Genomic DNA, 15,930 nt, shown 5'->3' with positions numbered 1-15,930 from the left:
CGAGCAAGTATAAATACTGATCGGTGTCTAGCGTCCGGTGAGAGAGATTCATTTGATTGCCACGGCAATGGTCTTCTCCCGTGCACGTAAATAAAGCATAATCAACAGCAGTCCACTGAGTGGTTCTTGAAGGGTTCCATGACACCTGTGATACAGACAGTATTTGAGGTGCAATTTGCTTTACCACACACAGAGAAACTATCCTTTCATTGAATAATTGACTCACGGTATCCGCCGACTGTAATCTCATTTCCTGCACAGCCGCTTGATGATCCTCTCAATGTGTTCTTGATTTTGCCTGAGCTAGACAGTGCTGAAGTTTCCATGCTCTGTGATGTAGCTGGACCAGACCCCTCTCCACCACACACACACACACACACACACACACACACGCCGAGGGGACTTGGAATAACATCTGTTCTTGTGGTCGGGCGCACCTAGCAGACACAGTGCAACGCAAAAACAAACACCACAGTCGCTCAGAACCACATAGGACCAAACACAAGCACAGATCCCAGCACAACCAAACAGACTCAAATAAAACCAAATATCCAGTGAATTAATGTATCATAACCACCATTCATGGTGATTTTTTAAAAAGAACAAAACAGTGATCTTGTTGGTAGGTATATGCAGCATGTTATAAGTGTATTATTACTAATGTATATATTTCCATAATATAGTTTGACATGCATTTAAATGAATCTGGTATTACTGTGTTATGAAATATGAAATGTGTTATGAAAAATGAGTGTTGGAATATTGGGTGTATTATACTATATTGTATTCTGATTATAAAAGTGTTATGGTACCATTGTAGGTATATTATGTATTAGGGAGATTAGGGAGAAGCACCTACACAGTAATATTTTGTACTTACACTACTTTTTCATTGGCTAATACATATGTTAATACATTTGAATAAGACCATTGTAAAGTAATGTGTTATCTTCTATTGTGCTCTTACAGGAAAAATCCCATGGCAGCCTTACAGTCAGATGAGAGAACAAACACATTTCCTAAAGATATCTACAAAGAAGAAATGTATTATAACCAAAGTTGATCACTAGCCCAGGGGAAGCTCCTGGCAGCCATTTTCCTTCATCACGTTATTTTCGTCCGCTCGGTGACAGGTTTGTAGGTCAGTTCCACAATTCGAAGCGAGTCCCCTTTTCGCCTTTTTTTTGTATTCTCCTACTGGCCCGGTCCGCCCCCCCCCCCCCACCCCACCCCCGCCCCCGCCTGCTGTGCTGCAGCTGTGCTCAGACCCTCCAGACGCCATACGTTCGACTGGCTGGCTGGCCGAAAAAAAAGAAATGAATAAAAAAAAACAGTGGTCTGCCTGCCTGCCACCATAAAGCAGCCGCTAACCCAGTGCCACCTGAGGCTGAGGGACTAGCAGGTCAGATGCCCTGTAACTCGCTGCCAGGTGTTGGGGAGCTGGTTTCGCTGTTAATTCACACACACACACACACACACACTGATTATAGCCATGTGCAAGGGTGCTTACACACTGAACACACACACACACATATGTATGACAATAGGCACATGCAAGGATGTTGTACCTGGGTAAAAAAAAAAAATTTGGGGGGGGGTATTTTGGTCTGTTTTGGGGGCAATTTTACTGAGCTGTGAAATAATACATTTGCATTGCATGTTGGCAAATAAACACTTCGTCTGTACCACTTTTTGAATAATTTTGAATAATAATATACCATTACATAAACAGAGAAGCATAAACAGACAGAGACGTTTTCTGTTGCTTCAGGCTGCATGCTCGGTTGTTTTCTGATCAAAAACTGACCCATTTTTTCTCACCCAGAATGCACTGGAATGAATTGTGCGATCATAGGCTCCCACTACTTCTATGCTGGCCCATAGAAGTAGTCACATTCCCATATGAATGTTTGACAAGGGTGAAATACAAAATAGGGTGCTAATTATCGAGGGCCTTTTATGTCGTGTCATTTTTAATTTCATGGGCATTTTTGCCTGGAGCACTTATTAAATTCTGATATGTGCTGTACATACTAAGGTTAGACCATATTACGCCAATATTGGCCTTTTATTAAAAATCACACCTGGTCCAGTCAGTGTGGTCCACCTCTGATATGATGGATATGATGCAGTTTGATTGCATATTTATTGTAGAATTGATCAATACTACACTGGTTGTCTATGGGAAGCTGAACTGACTCTAATGAGGCATTTTGCTCAGATTCCACACTCCACGTGAATATGTTTTATTATTTTTATAGGCTTTTCCAAGTTGCCAAGAATAAAACTCTTGGGGACTTGTAATTTTTTGGCATGAAAATTGTCAAATCTAAAGATACTGAGGATCGGCTATCAACAGCTTCAATTCAAAACTACTGGTGTCAATCAAACCCTAATATATACATACGGCATCACACACACACACTCACACACACGACTGTGTATTGTAGATGCTTCCATATGGGGAGGTCTTTCCACAGTCAAGGGAGCAACAAATCAGCTGTAAATTACTCCCTTGTCTGGCATTTCCACTACACCAAGATTGGGAAGGGAGCTAGATCATGAGAAAGCTATGCGAGGGAATAATAATCTGCAAGCTAAAATTTCATGGGAGTGCAATGCTGTTTGGCGGACACCTGTTTCTGAAGCGCATATGCCTGGATACTTTGCATGCATACTGTAATTTTGGCGGTCCCATTGAGAATCATTGAGCACCGCTGACAGATCTCATGACAGTTGTTCCTGATAACGTCATAAGTTCGTTTCATGGTTCTCAGGGTGGATTTTCTCTTCCAGTCATAGAGACGTTGGTCCTGTGACCTGAACAGTGACCTTAAATCGGTCCTGGAGTTGCACATAGTTCCCAGATCACAGAGATAAACCAGACTATATTATGATATCCCTGATCCTGATATTCCCCGTGGAGCTATCAGTACCGGGGAGCATAATTTCAAATCAGCGGCACGTCCGCTCAGTCGGCAAATCTCCCTTCCCTCGAGCGTCTCCCTCTCGGCAGCGTCCGTTCCCCTGGGCGCGGGCCAGCTACTCTGTTTCCTCAGCTGGGGACGGGGAATCTGGCCAGGCCCATTTGTCTCCATCAGGAGAAGAGATCCCTCTCCAGAGAATAATGCTCAACGGTCCAGAACAGCTCATACAGCTGAGAGTTTCCAAAATACACGCTTTGCAACGCTGCTGTGCAGGCAGTGGCTGTTTTAACGCTGGTGAAGTGTGCGTTGAAAGCCTGTGTTTACTTCAATTATACCTTGAGTGAAGGATTGGGGGTCAGCTGAAAGGCAACACTTGTGGTAAGCGGTAAGCAATGGGGTTAGACTGATGTATGGGTTTGCCAATATTGGCCTTTCAATACAAATTGTATATCAGCCAGTCAGATGTTGCCCAATGCTGATATGATGGAGGTGAGGATGGGAGTTTTGGGACGCACCGCTAGCAATATTTCACTGCCAATACAGCACCAATGGACACTTTTCACAGCAGCCATTTTGATGTGTCATAGCAGGGTAAACACAGCTGTAACTAATAACATTAGTGATGGTTCTTTTCCATTTAGGTGTGCCACAGCCATTCCAATGAGCCAGCATTCGCAATACCAGGGCCTGGCACCACACCTAAATGGAATGGAACCATCATTAATGTTATTACTTACACCTGTGTTTACTATGACACATCAAAATGGCTGCTGTGAAAAGGGTCCATTCCGAAAACTAAACTCATAGTATCAGAGTAATGATTGAAAGATTTTTTAATAAAATAGTTCATCATTCTTGCCCACCCATTTTTATTGCGGTAAACATCTGGAGCGAGTAGGTGTTCGTCAGGCGTGTTTGAGCCAGTACCCATAATCCCCTTTGAATAGCTTGGTGGCGCATTTCTCCGCAATGGGACCACAGTGTCTCCTCCCTGAAACATATGGGGATTGAGAAGGTGAATCTCCCATGGTGAGAAGGTGACATCCCCAAGCACCTCCTACAGAGAGAAACTTACTAGATATATCCTGCCTGCACTGTACAACCGGCGGGTCTTAATGAAGACTTTGACTTTAGACCTTTCCTTTAAGACTTTTATTTCTTAACGGTTGACTGTGAGCTGGACTGCACACTAGACTGCATTTATGAGTCAACCCAACCAACTCAGTTGAAACGTTGTTTACCGCAATAAGAATGTTGTGTGGACCTACTTTGACTTGAAGTTAAAGGGACAATAGGTAAGAATTTTAGTGGCACAAAATGATCATAATATATCTGTGGGGGTTGATAGGATAGTGATAAACACCAGTGACTCAATAGTTACTTGGCCAGATGCTGAGATTTCTGGCTTTCGAAACTTTCCGGCCCATACTTGAATCTTTGCTTGAATCGCTAGCTTACTCTTCAGCTTGCTTACTCTTCAGCTTGCTTACTCTTCAGTTAGCTTACTTGCATGCCAAAGACTTAGGAATGTAGGAAGAGATAAGATCTATCAATGTTTTTGCAATTCCTACTGGTTACCAATAGAGGTTGATAAAGGTCATAGATTACGTAATGCCCCTTTAATCCTTGTCCAGCAGTTGTGGAAGGGGTGGATGCGTGTATCCCTTAGCCCCTCTTCCTCCATCCCTGCGCAGTCGCCGCCATGTGGCTTGCCGATGGCCTTTCACTGCTAATGAATCAACAGGCTGAGGTGAGGGAGCCGCACCTGAGCATGAAAAAATACCAGGAGCTGATGGAAACCATCTGTCCAGACGGCATTTTGATGCATAACTCTCATTCCCAGCCTTCCCGTTCAACAAGGGCGTGAGCGGTGGGACCTCATTAACAAAAAAATGGGGGTCGTTAGGGGGGAAGAAAAAAAATGAAAACAAAGATCAACTTTACAAAGCAAACAGGGAGATTGCCAAGGAGATCCCCATAGCGGGGGGGAAAGGAAGGAAGGGGATGCTGTTAGGCGTGAAAAGTTGTGAACCCAACATCAACCTGACCTCTCTGAAGACTGTAAAGGGATAGAGAGGGGGAGAGTCAAATGATACAAACTGGTCACAGCTGCTGCAAGTGTACTGAGATCCATTCATTTGGGGGGAAATGAAAATAGACGATCAAAGGCGGGGTGTATGGACTCTCTACACACCCATACAGGACCCGGACCAAAAATGTCATGAATTTTACTATAATGTCCCACAGCCTTGAATGGCCTCAAAAAAGGACAGATTGCTTGTAAGTTAATAGACTGAGAAAGAGATGGGAAGACACTCCAGTGAAACTCTAATGAACTGAGACCGCACCATTAAATGCGCAGGCCAGCCAAACGCAGCTCGGCTCCAGCCAACTCGCACATTTGCGAGACAGACAGCGACAATTCATGTGATGATAATAGCCTGTTTGTGTTATCATGCCACCCTTGGGTAATGAAATCCTTTCCGATAGCTAAGTTTGCGCTGAACTGAATTCGCCTGGTACAATGGAACCAATAGAGTCAGTCCAAAATGGGAAAATCTGGCATGTGGCACCCATTGCTTGGGCCCCAAACATGGGAGATTTCAATTACTTCTTTAACTAGAGGTGTAAACAAAGGAAAGAATGGCATTTTGGATTTTGACGTTGAACAGATGTTGATATGACGGCCTACACCGACATTGAAAACTCGTTGAAAACTACTTTTTGTGGAATCAGAACCTTAACATCTTTCTGATGTCAGTTCAAAACAGTTTCCAAAGCTGTTTTAATAGGAATGTTGACTGTGCCATAATGTCATCTTGTCAAAATGGGTTGACTTTGAACTTGGCCACCTCCTGCACGTCGCCGTCCATCAAATGCTCGCTGGGATACTCCTATCAAAAGGAACTTATGGTACTGTAAAGATGAACCAACTCTCCACTTCATGATCATTTCACACTCTACAAATTGGGAGAGACAGCGCCAAACACAAGTCAGAACTGGAACATAAGTAGAGATGGGTTCAGACTCTCCTCCTGCCAGGTGAAATATAAGGACATATGCTTACATAACTGTAAAAAAAAATTGATACAGGTAGTCCATCAAGACAAAATATGGGAATGCGCGCAAGGAGGCAGATGGGACGGCGGGCCTCCGTGTACTGGGAGTTTAGCGGATGCATCTTTAAAACAGAAACACATGGATACCTTCTGAGCAACGCAGCAATGAAGGCTGGATGAGCATATGGAAAGGGGATTGCAGGGACCACCGCCAGACAGACACATGGAGGGAGGAAGAAACACTCCCAACAACTGAACAACGGCTGCTTCAGATAGTAAATTCCAGATTTGGTGGTATCCGATTCGCACTGTTCCCAATATACACGCTGCATTAAAGCTGCACCAGGCAAGATTTTTATGGGAAAATACATGCAACCAAAGTGGGGCTGCAGCAGAGAAGAGCGTCCCATCCTCTTTAAGTCAGATGCCGTAGATTCGCCCGATCTGACCGAATGAAATTCTGTTGTTCGGTCAAGGAACAAACTAAAACTTAAGAGTGAAATTCAAAAGTGTCTCCTAAACAGGACTGAGTGAGCACTGGACTCACCAACGATGGATGAACCTCTTCAACACCTCCCCTCACATTGAAAGGCTTAGTATAGTCACCTACGATCTGGGTAATGAAGTCCTCCAATTAGCAAAGTTAACATTTAAATTTTTGATATAGTGAAGGAGCAGAGATTCTTGGCCCATAGCAAAGCTATCTAAGTTTAGATTTCAAAAGTTTGGAAACGTACTAGATATTAAGTAGATATTAAGTTTTGTGTATATCTACTTAATATCTAGTACGTTTCCAAACTTTTGAAATTAAAATTAGATAGTTTGTATGGGAGAATTCTCTGCTCCTTCACTCATATCAATAATTAAACTGATAATTGCCTCATGGCGGCTTATTACAGGCGGGGACATCCAAAGTTTCAATGTCTAGGGGAGGCTGAGTGTACCAAAACAATTCAAAAGCCACTGATTGTCCTCGGATATTATGCGGGCTCTGGCTCTGCTGCTGTACTCCTCTCCAGCAAAATATATTCCATCAACCCGAGGCCTAGACTCCATATAGCTGCCCCCTCTTCAAGTTTAATCAACACTGATAAAACATCTCCAGACACACTTCAAAGAAAAGACAGACTGGCAAACAGCCCAAGCCACATCATAAGTCATCATTTACACACATGTACACGGACATGCGCTCAAACAGGCATGCCTGCACATCGGCATATCAGTATGCACCGACACACATGCACGAATCGCCCACCGACACACACCGACACCCACGGCCACACACACAAAGACTTGAAATCAGCCAGCCAGTAATAACTGGGTGATGACAGGGAGAAGAGCCTGTGCTTGAAAAACAAGATTACTCTGCATTTCAACAATGAGGTTCACCCTCAGCTTGCAGACTGCAAACTATCTGAATAGTGTCTGAGGTAACCAGATTTCCATGATAACAAGGTCTCCCCTTTGGTTACTGATGTGTCTGGACACTTTCAATGAGTTATTCATGATTCATAAAGGGAAAGACGGAGAATTGGCAGAGGTAATGAATTTCTTCCCCGGTCCTTTCACAGGAGGACGAAATATCAAAATACACTCCCTGGCGGTGTGGTAGCTGTTCTTTGTGACTTACTTACTGAATAAGACCAATGGATGCGCTTGCACACTATCAAACATGGCCACAGATATGCAGTTTTGTAAAGAAGAAACATTAACTGTCGGGAATTAGGATGATTCATTGACTGGGGGGGGGGGGGGGGGGGGGGGGGGGGGCGGGCGGCCAAGTGAGTAAGGCAGCAGTGTTTGGATGCATTCCTGGCCAGAGGGATGATGAATCTTTCTCTTGTCTTGCAGCCATCAGCCTGTGTTTAATGTTTCCTTCCTCCAGTGCCAAGAAGATGTCTCCAATAGGGCCCCGATCCCGCATCGCGCTCGACAGCGAAACGTCCACCGAGCGCCAGGGCACCGGCGAAACACTTACTCAGTGTGTCTCAATGGGTCACGAGGCTAAGTGGGCTTAATGTGCAAATGAGCGTGGCCGAACGGCTAAGTGCCTCCACAGTGGCGTCTGGGGGTGGGGGGCTAATATGAAAATCAATCAGTGAAATGAAAACGTTCGGAGGGATAACAGTGCTGGGGAAAAAATTGCACGCTTTACACTCTAAACACATGGGAGGTATTTGGGGAAGCTTGGATGATTGAGCTCCTACTGGTGCCTTGCAAAACGGGGTTTCTCCAGAGGTTTGGTTTGATGTGAGTGAGAGAGGAAAAATGGAAAGAGAGAGACTCAACTCTATGCGCATGAATCTGTGTGTGTGTATGTGTGTGTGTACTTGCCCCCCCACCCACCCACCCCTAGAGGACTTGGGGACAGAGCAATGAGAATCGCTCAATCACATCCAGCTGTTGAGCTGTTATGGTGATGGATGGGACGCATCAGGCATGTGTGTCCATTTACTGAAAGAGAAGTTTGAAGGAGTTTCGGTCCAACATGCACACAAACAGACACCAGGACATAAACATAAGCTGGGTTTCCATTCAAGTTCCCCCCCCCCCCCCCCCCCCCCCCCAATTTCTGACGTATCACATTAGAAAAGCTGAATGGAAATGGCACAATTACAAGAAATTTCCTCAAAACGTTTTTCTGCTCAGCCTGAAACGACAAATTAACCTGAATTTATTCAATTGTGATGAATAAATAGGTAGGCTTGCCATGATCGGCCGGACGAACAATTCAATCTCATTACCCAAAGTGGCTTTGGTTGTTCTGAAATTATGTCTGTCCTAGAAACGTCATACACATAACTTTTCCCATGTATAAGGTGCCCAATGTGGATGTAAAACCATCCCATTAGAACACTATCTGTATTAAACAACAACACACTCGATATGGATCCAGCCAGGGATGGAAAGAGTACAAAAATACCTAGCTGAAATTTTATTTAAGCAAAAGTAAAATTGCAGGTGTAAAAATCGGCAACTTAAGAATAAGTAAACAGTAGCTAATTTAAAATGTACTCAGAGTAAAAGTTACTGAGTTACTTTAAAAAAACATACATTGTTTTACGTTGTTTCATTGTTTCCTCTGTGTAACAAGGACAAGAGGGTTCAGTAGGTATGCGATATTACTCATAAAGTGTGTTGAGCCTCTAAAAATAAGATAAGGGTTTAGAAAAGAGTTAAAAAAGAAGAAAATGTAAATCCCAGTTATTGCATTACATTTCATCAATGTTTATTTTGCTATTAGCTCTCCAACTAGCTAACCAGGCTAGCAAACTAGCTAGACAACAACCAAGCTAACACAAATCAATAGCTGGATGGATGTTAACTAAGCTCCTATCACGGATGAATTTGAGTATTTAATGTTACAGTTTGTTAACTTATTATTTCCTCCACATGCTAGCACAGGTTTGGTAAAATTGTAACAAGTATAGCCAGTTTCTGATGCAATGCTTATGGAGTGCCTATGAAATTTGTACCTCGAAATGGATGCTAACCCTTAAAATGTAAAGTAGCCTACAATACGCAAGCTAAAAACATAGCCTACTTATGTTTAAGTATTATTGACTTCAAAAAATACTCAGAAAAATAAAGTACACAAAAAAGCTACTCAGTTACAGTAACAAGAATAAATGTAATTCATTACTTTCACCCTTGGATCCAGCTGTGAATATTGTCCTCTTTAGTGCTGGAAATTCAGCACCATGTACCCTGGGATCTAGTGGAGGGTAAACCCATCTGTTGCAGATTATTACTTTAAAATATAATTGAGTTTTGTTTGAATTGGTGTTTTCTTGCCTTGTGATGATCAGCGATTTAATTACTACATCACTGGATACAAATCCAGCTTTGTAATAAGCAAGTTTGGCATCATGTACCTTGGTGTTTTAACCATCAGTGGCCCCAGGGCCCATTGACCGGGGCCCGGCCAGGTCCTACAAATAGCTGCCTCTCAAATCAAAGTGATCCACGCTTCACTCCAACACCAAGTGCCCTCTAATTAAAGTCGTAGATTCATCAGAAGCCCCAAAGTATTTCTCCTGCACTGACACTGTTCTCAGAAATCCAGTCAATCAGCTCATCAAGTCTGAACTAATAAAAAAAGGAAGTTCTATAGAACTAAAGTGTGAATGAATTTTTATTTTTTAATGTTTTGAAATGTTTTAAAAGTCTACCACAGCTCTTCTCTAGATTATAAATAAGCATGAAGAATGTAAGAATATAGAAAATGGGGGGAATTTAAAGATGTTACTGAAAATTAAAAATGTATCTTGTTAAATGTGGACAACTATCATTACTATTCACATTTCTTCTCTTCTATTTTATTCTACAACAGGATAAATAAAAAAAAAGCAAATGAGGGCAATTTAAACTTAATGTCACTGACAATGTCAAATACTAGAACATGTTGAAGACGTAGAAATGCATGAATGAAAAGTTTGAAAAAATATGAGTTACAGCAATATGTGGGTGTGCAAAATAGCAGCAGTAGATAATACTGACAAAAAAAAAAAAATGAATGAAAAGTGAAAACTATAGATTATAGGTTATAGGTTATAGATAGCAGATGGAAAGCATGTTTGTGCATGTTGGTAAATGGGTCTGCGGGGGTTCCGGACTAACACAGTTGGACTGATAAGCTGATAATTAAAACCGGTGCGTGGCCAGACGAGTGGCACCCTGCTGTGTGTGTGTGTGTGTGTGTGGGTGGTGTGTGGGTGGAGGTAGAGGTGTCATCGCCTTCCCAGTAGGGGTGTGGTGGTGCTTCACAACCTTTCCTGATGACAGGTATCGCAGAGCAACCGGCGGTAACATGACCTGAGTGCTCCAGAAAAGCAAAGGCTTGTTATTATACGGTCCGTTAGCGCGCCGATATCACAAGGCGTGTAAACAACTCTGCCCTGTTGTTTGGCTAAGGTGGGGCTCACAGGCTGTAAAGGGCTAATGACACTAAAAAGGAGGCTTCAGATAGCGTTAGACGATATATCGCATCGATATTGCCTTTTTATTAAATATCGGTATTTATGATATGATATGATGGAGGTTCCTCCCTGATCACAGCTAGTTAATTAGATTTTTTATTAATCATTTTATGTCAGATGTCTGACCTGAGTAATCATTCCAGTGTGGTGTGGGAGGATTTTACTCAACAGTCTGTAAAACCTGCCTCGCCCTGCCTTCAGGAGCTGCTGACCCAACCTAAAAGAATTTAATTAGTCTGGCTTTCAGTGGAGAGTTTTAGTGTCCCATGATGGTCTAAATGCTGTTTCAAAGGCTTTTTCACCCTGACAAGAATACAATTTGAGGGCGAAACATTAAATACTTGTGATGTTTTATGCATGAAAGTGGTCGTTTTTAAAAAATCAGCACAAAATTTTGGCTATCGGCAGCTCCAGTCCAAAGGAAGCCAAGGATGGTAGCTGTTGAAAAATAAAGGCTTTTTTAAAGTTTTGCACACAAACGAATAGTGCCTTTGTCTTCCTTTTTTAAAGTGTTTCTTTACCCCTGACACCACTGAGCACCTTTTTTTGCAGACTTTAATGGTTTTGTGAGGCATAAAGCAAGGACACACTCTGGTCTCCCCTCTCAACCCCAAAAATATCAGTATTGGCCTTTACAGTCCCATACTGGGTAAACCCCGGTCCCAAATCCAGACAACTGGAGGCTTAAATTCAAGACCCAGCCATGAGATAATGTGCTACGGGAGTAACTGAACTGAAACTGAATACTGCAACAGAGAAACTAAAGCTCTGTTCGAAACCGTTCCCTATCACAGAAATAGTGCACTATATAGTGTGTCCACCATTTTTTTACTAGTGTCCGAATTCTCAACGGTTAATTTGATTCACTATATAGTTCACTATAAAATACCCACAATTGCACTGCAAACGGAGGTGAACAGACGATGTAACCTACAATTTCTCATGTATACCACAATGCAATGCGATCGTGTCTTACTGGAGAAGAAGAATAGCTAGCTAGTTGCTAGCTAACGTTAGCTCATGAGCTTATTGTTCGCCAAACCAAAACGTAATTGTATGCCAAACCAAAACAACTTCCTACCATTAGGAGACAGCACTTTAGTTGACAAAACCACACTTGCACATGATTCGAATTTCAACAATTTATTTCTAACCCTAACCTTTTTATATCCGCCGCATTTTTTGAAGCAATGATGTTTAATGTCGTTCCCGAAACTTAATTCGGTTGTTACCCAAATAGTTCACTATATGACAAACACTCCATAGGGAATAGTGGGCGCGTGAACGAGTGAACCATTCCGAACGCTGCTTAAGTGTCCGGAACTGTCTTATTAAAAAGAGAACATGCAAAATTGAGTTTGCTGGCCCTATTAAGCATGTCACCTTGCTTTGACTGAGCCAAAGGAATGGTTGCCTGTGGGGTCGCCTCTATTTGTTTGTGGCCTGTAGCCTCATTGCTAGGGCTCTAATTACGTCTGCACCGCTCGCAAACTACCATTTACATGCAGGGTTCAGGGAGAGTTCATTTTGCTTGACAGTACCTCATCTGTAATGGAGATTGCTGTTGTGGAATATCCGAATGGACTTTCATTATTATGGTATTACTGTTTTTGGCTGTGGGTGATGTAGCGGGGAGGTAAAATGGTATGCACCTTCTAAGCCAAAAAAATGCATCTAGGCCTACATTCATTTTGAGTGGGGCACTGTGGAGAATTCTTCACCTCCTGGTATGAGTTTGAACAAATCACTTAAAGCTGCACTACACAAGATTTTTTATGTAAAAATCCTGTGGTCTTATCAGCCTAAATCACAAAGTGGGGCTGCAGCAGAGAAGAGTGTCCCATCTGCACTAATTGAGACGCTGCAGATTTGCACTATTTTCCCAAATGAAATTCTGCTGTTAATGGTCACTGGCGGGAAATCATCTCCCCCCACAGAAAATGTTGAATCAAAACTTAAAAAGTGAAATCCAAAGTGTCTCCTGAACAGCAGCAGAGAAAGCTGAACTCACCAACGTTAGATCTTTTCCTCTATCGTCCCTTTGGTTTCCTTTGGTATAAAGCACAGAAACATGAGTTTATTGAGTTATCTGGGTATCAAAGTTCAAATTTTTCAAACAGTTACCTCTCACTGCCATTTGGAGCTGCCAAGTGAACGGAAACACCTTTCTTGAAGCATTACATCATCTACAACCGTCGCTGTCCCTCCCGCTACTAGCACATATGCTGGAACGCAACCGCCCACACATGGTGAAGCCATTTCACAGCTATAACAGCGGTGTGTACAGCTGATGCAGGGCCAGGGTTCATGAAGGTGATATTCCCCGAGGGAGAGCAAGGTACAGTAAGAAACTCAACGCTGCAGAAACACGCTTTATTAAATGTTTTCCGGAGATCCCACAGGGGAAGATCTGAAGCTTCTTAGGCTGCTCTTTCTCACGTCCACCTTGTGCTTTGGAACCCAGCAGATGCTGTCAGATCTGCTAAGGGAAGTGTATTTATGGAATGGAACACACCCGATCGCCAAGGTGCTAAAGGCCGGCAGCATTTTTAAAACTACCGTATACGGTTTTTCAAGAAAGAAAGATGAGTATATACTAGTTCCTTAGCTTAAGTCAGTTCAAATTTGATCTTGTTCCCTCTAGCGTGGTGGCTATCGCTGCTCATGCTAACAACCCAGTTCTTCGTCTGTTTATTCCAAACAAACTGGAAAAAACTGGTAACAAACTGGTAAAACGCATCACTTCCTTGCGGATTATTACTTTAAGTCTCTTTATAATGACTTTTGGTCACAAGCGATTTAGGTTTTGGTCAATTGACGCCCCTGAGAGGTCGACTAGTTCCCGTCACAAAATATTTGCGGTCAGTGTCACCCTGCGCCCTCACACCACTGAATGCATCTTTAAAGCGGTTCATAAGGCATTCATTAGCCTGACTATTGGGGCCGTGCACCGCTGCAGTCCTGAATGTCATCACCCAGAGCGCGAGACTAGCAGGGGGCTCCAGACAAAACATGACTCACTTTTCCACTGTAAACATAATGGCCCTTACTTGAAACAGGGCCCTCAGCACATTAACACTCCCAAGTTCGCATTGGCAAATTAAATCCTTCGGATTCCTTAGACATAGAGAGGAAATGAAAACTCAAGGGACTGCTGCGCTGTTAGAAGTGCTTACCATCAGTTAAAGCACTGAATTAAATTGCGATGAATACTTTTGAATACGAGGACCAACTACAGGGAACACAGAAGACCACTAATGCCAGTTGCAGCTCTAATGCAGAGCATATGTTATGGATTGGGAAATGCCAAGTCAGAGGTTTCCTCTTCATGAAGTGTTCAGCCAAATAGAAATCACCAACACATTGCTACTGTTGAAAAGCCTAAATGTTGCTAAGCATTCTTGATATCAACCATCTGAATTTAAATATCAGGATTGGAACAAATCAAAGCCACATGTGACTTGTTCCTCCAAATGTCAGAGAGGGGGAACTGTTTGACTTCAATACCCAGAATTCCTGTGCGGAGATTTCCCACCAGTGACCATACAGACACCATCATTTCATTTGGGCAAACAGGGCGAACCTACAGCATCTCAGTTAGTGGGGATGTGACGCTCTTCTCTGTTTCAGCCCCATTTTGTGATTTCCGGCTGATAAAACAACTGCATTTTTACACAAAAATCTTGCCTAGCGCAGCTTTAAAGACACCAAAATGAAGAGTTCATTTCCCAAATGCCATATTTCCATTTTGGAAATGAACCCTTGCCGGAGTAAACAGGCCATTGGCTGACCTTCAGAACGCACCTCGAGTGCAGCCGATTGAGAGTCACTTGGGAATACGAGTGACTGAGGAGGACAAGAAAAACACCAGGCAGGACAAGAGCATAAGAGAAGAGAGAACATGTTTATTCCTCGTTGCGTCCGTTCGTCGAAACACCTCCAAAGCTCGGGGTTGTTTTTACCCTTTTTACAAACACTTGCCATTGCTTTAAGTTCTGTAATTTAAGTTATAAAGGGAGTGACATTAAAAGGCATTATTATGTATTGGGTAGAAAATGATGTATGATTGTTCCTACCAAAAAAAAAAGAAACAATCGAGCACAACTTTTTTTTTTTTTAAAGGCAAAGGTTCAGGATTATAAAATATATTCCTGGGTGAGACAATTAATGCCACAAAAAAGAGGGTTGGGAGTGGAGGGGGGGGTTACAGACAATACATGCATTGTATAAAAAATTGCACTAAATGGACAAGCTCCATACTGAGTGCACTCCAAGTTCCTCTATTCACCAGAAAGCATTAAATACAAAGTGGTGTGTGGTATTATAGGCATTGTTAAGAGTAGCAATCATTTTAATTCTACTCTATAAAACTGAGATCTAAAGAGGGAGACAAAGGGCTGCTATTGAATGGAACGTCTAATACGGTTTACTAATGTCCATACATATTCTGTTCGCTGCAGGAGGGAGATGCGGATGTGAATTATACCTGTGAAATTCACACTTCAGTAGCTGGAAACCCCTTGTTTGGAGTCCATTAATGCCACAAAGGGTATCTTCAGTCAGTAATGATCACACTCTTTGTTGGTAAATAGACGACACTAGGGTTCGACCGATATGTACATATTGGGCGTTTCCCCAAAAATGACACGTTTTCTGTGTTTCTCCCAGAATTGTATACTTGCCAGGGTGAAGAAGCGTCTGAAACAGCATTTAGACCATCGTGGGACACTAAAACTCTCCACTGAAAGCCAGACTAATGAATAGTTTTAGGTGGGTGAGCAGTTCTTTAAGGCAGGGTGAGGCAGGTTTCATTGCAGCTTAGGTGAGGGTATGATTTTACTCGACAGTCTCTAAGACTGTCGAGTAAAATCATACCCTCACCTCCATTTTATTGGCAGGTAATAACATTGACAGGCCAATATCTGATTTTGATTTGAAAGACCAACATCGTCCAAATATATCAGC

The 15,930-nt window shown here is 42.6% G+C and overlaps 1 protein-coding gene across 1 annotated transcript in view; it reads left to right on the top strand.

The window, feature by feature from the left end:
• LOC139913931 (ankyrin repeat domain-containing protein SOWAHC-like) overlaps positions 1-15,930 on the top strand; it is a 469,713-nt gene that overhangs the window by 105,573 nt on the left and 348,210 nt on the right. The window lies entirely within an intron of this gene.

This window comes from Centroberyx gerrardi, chromosome 21, assembly GCF_048128805.1.
Source record: "Centroberyx gerrardi isolate f3 chromosome 21, fCenGer3.hap1.cur.20231027, whole genome shotgun sequence".
In the NCBI taxonomy this organism is placed as follows: Eukaryota; Metazoa; Chordata; class Actinopteri; order Beryciformes; family Berycidae; genus Centroberyx; species Centroberyx gerrardi.
The sequence above is the reverse complement of the archived record's forward strand: the minus strand, read 5'-3'. Positions and strand labels throughout refer to the sequence as shown.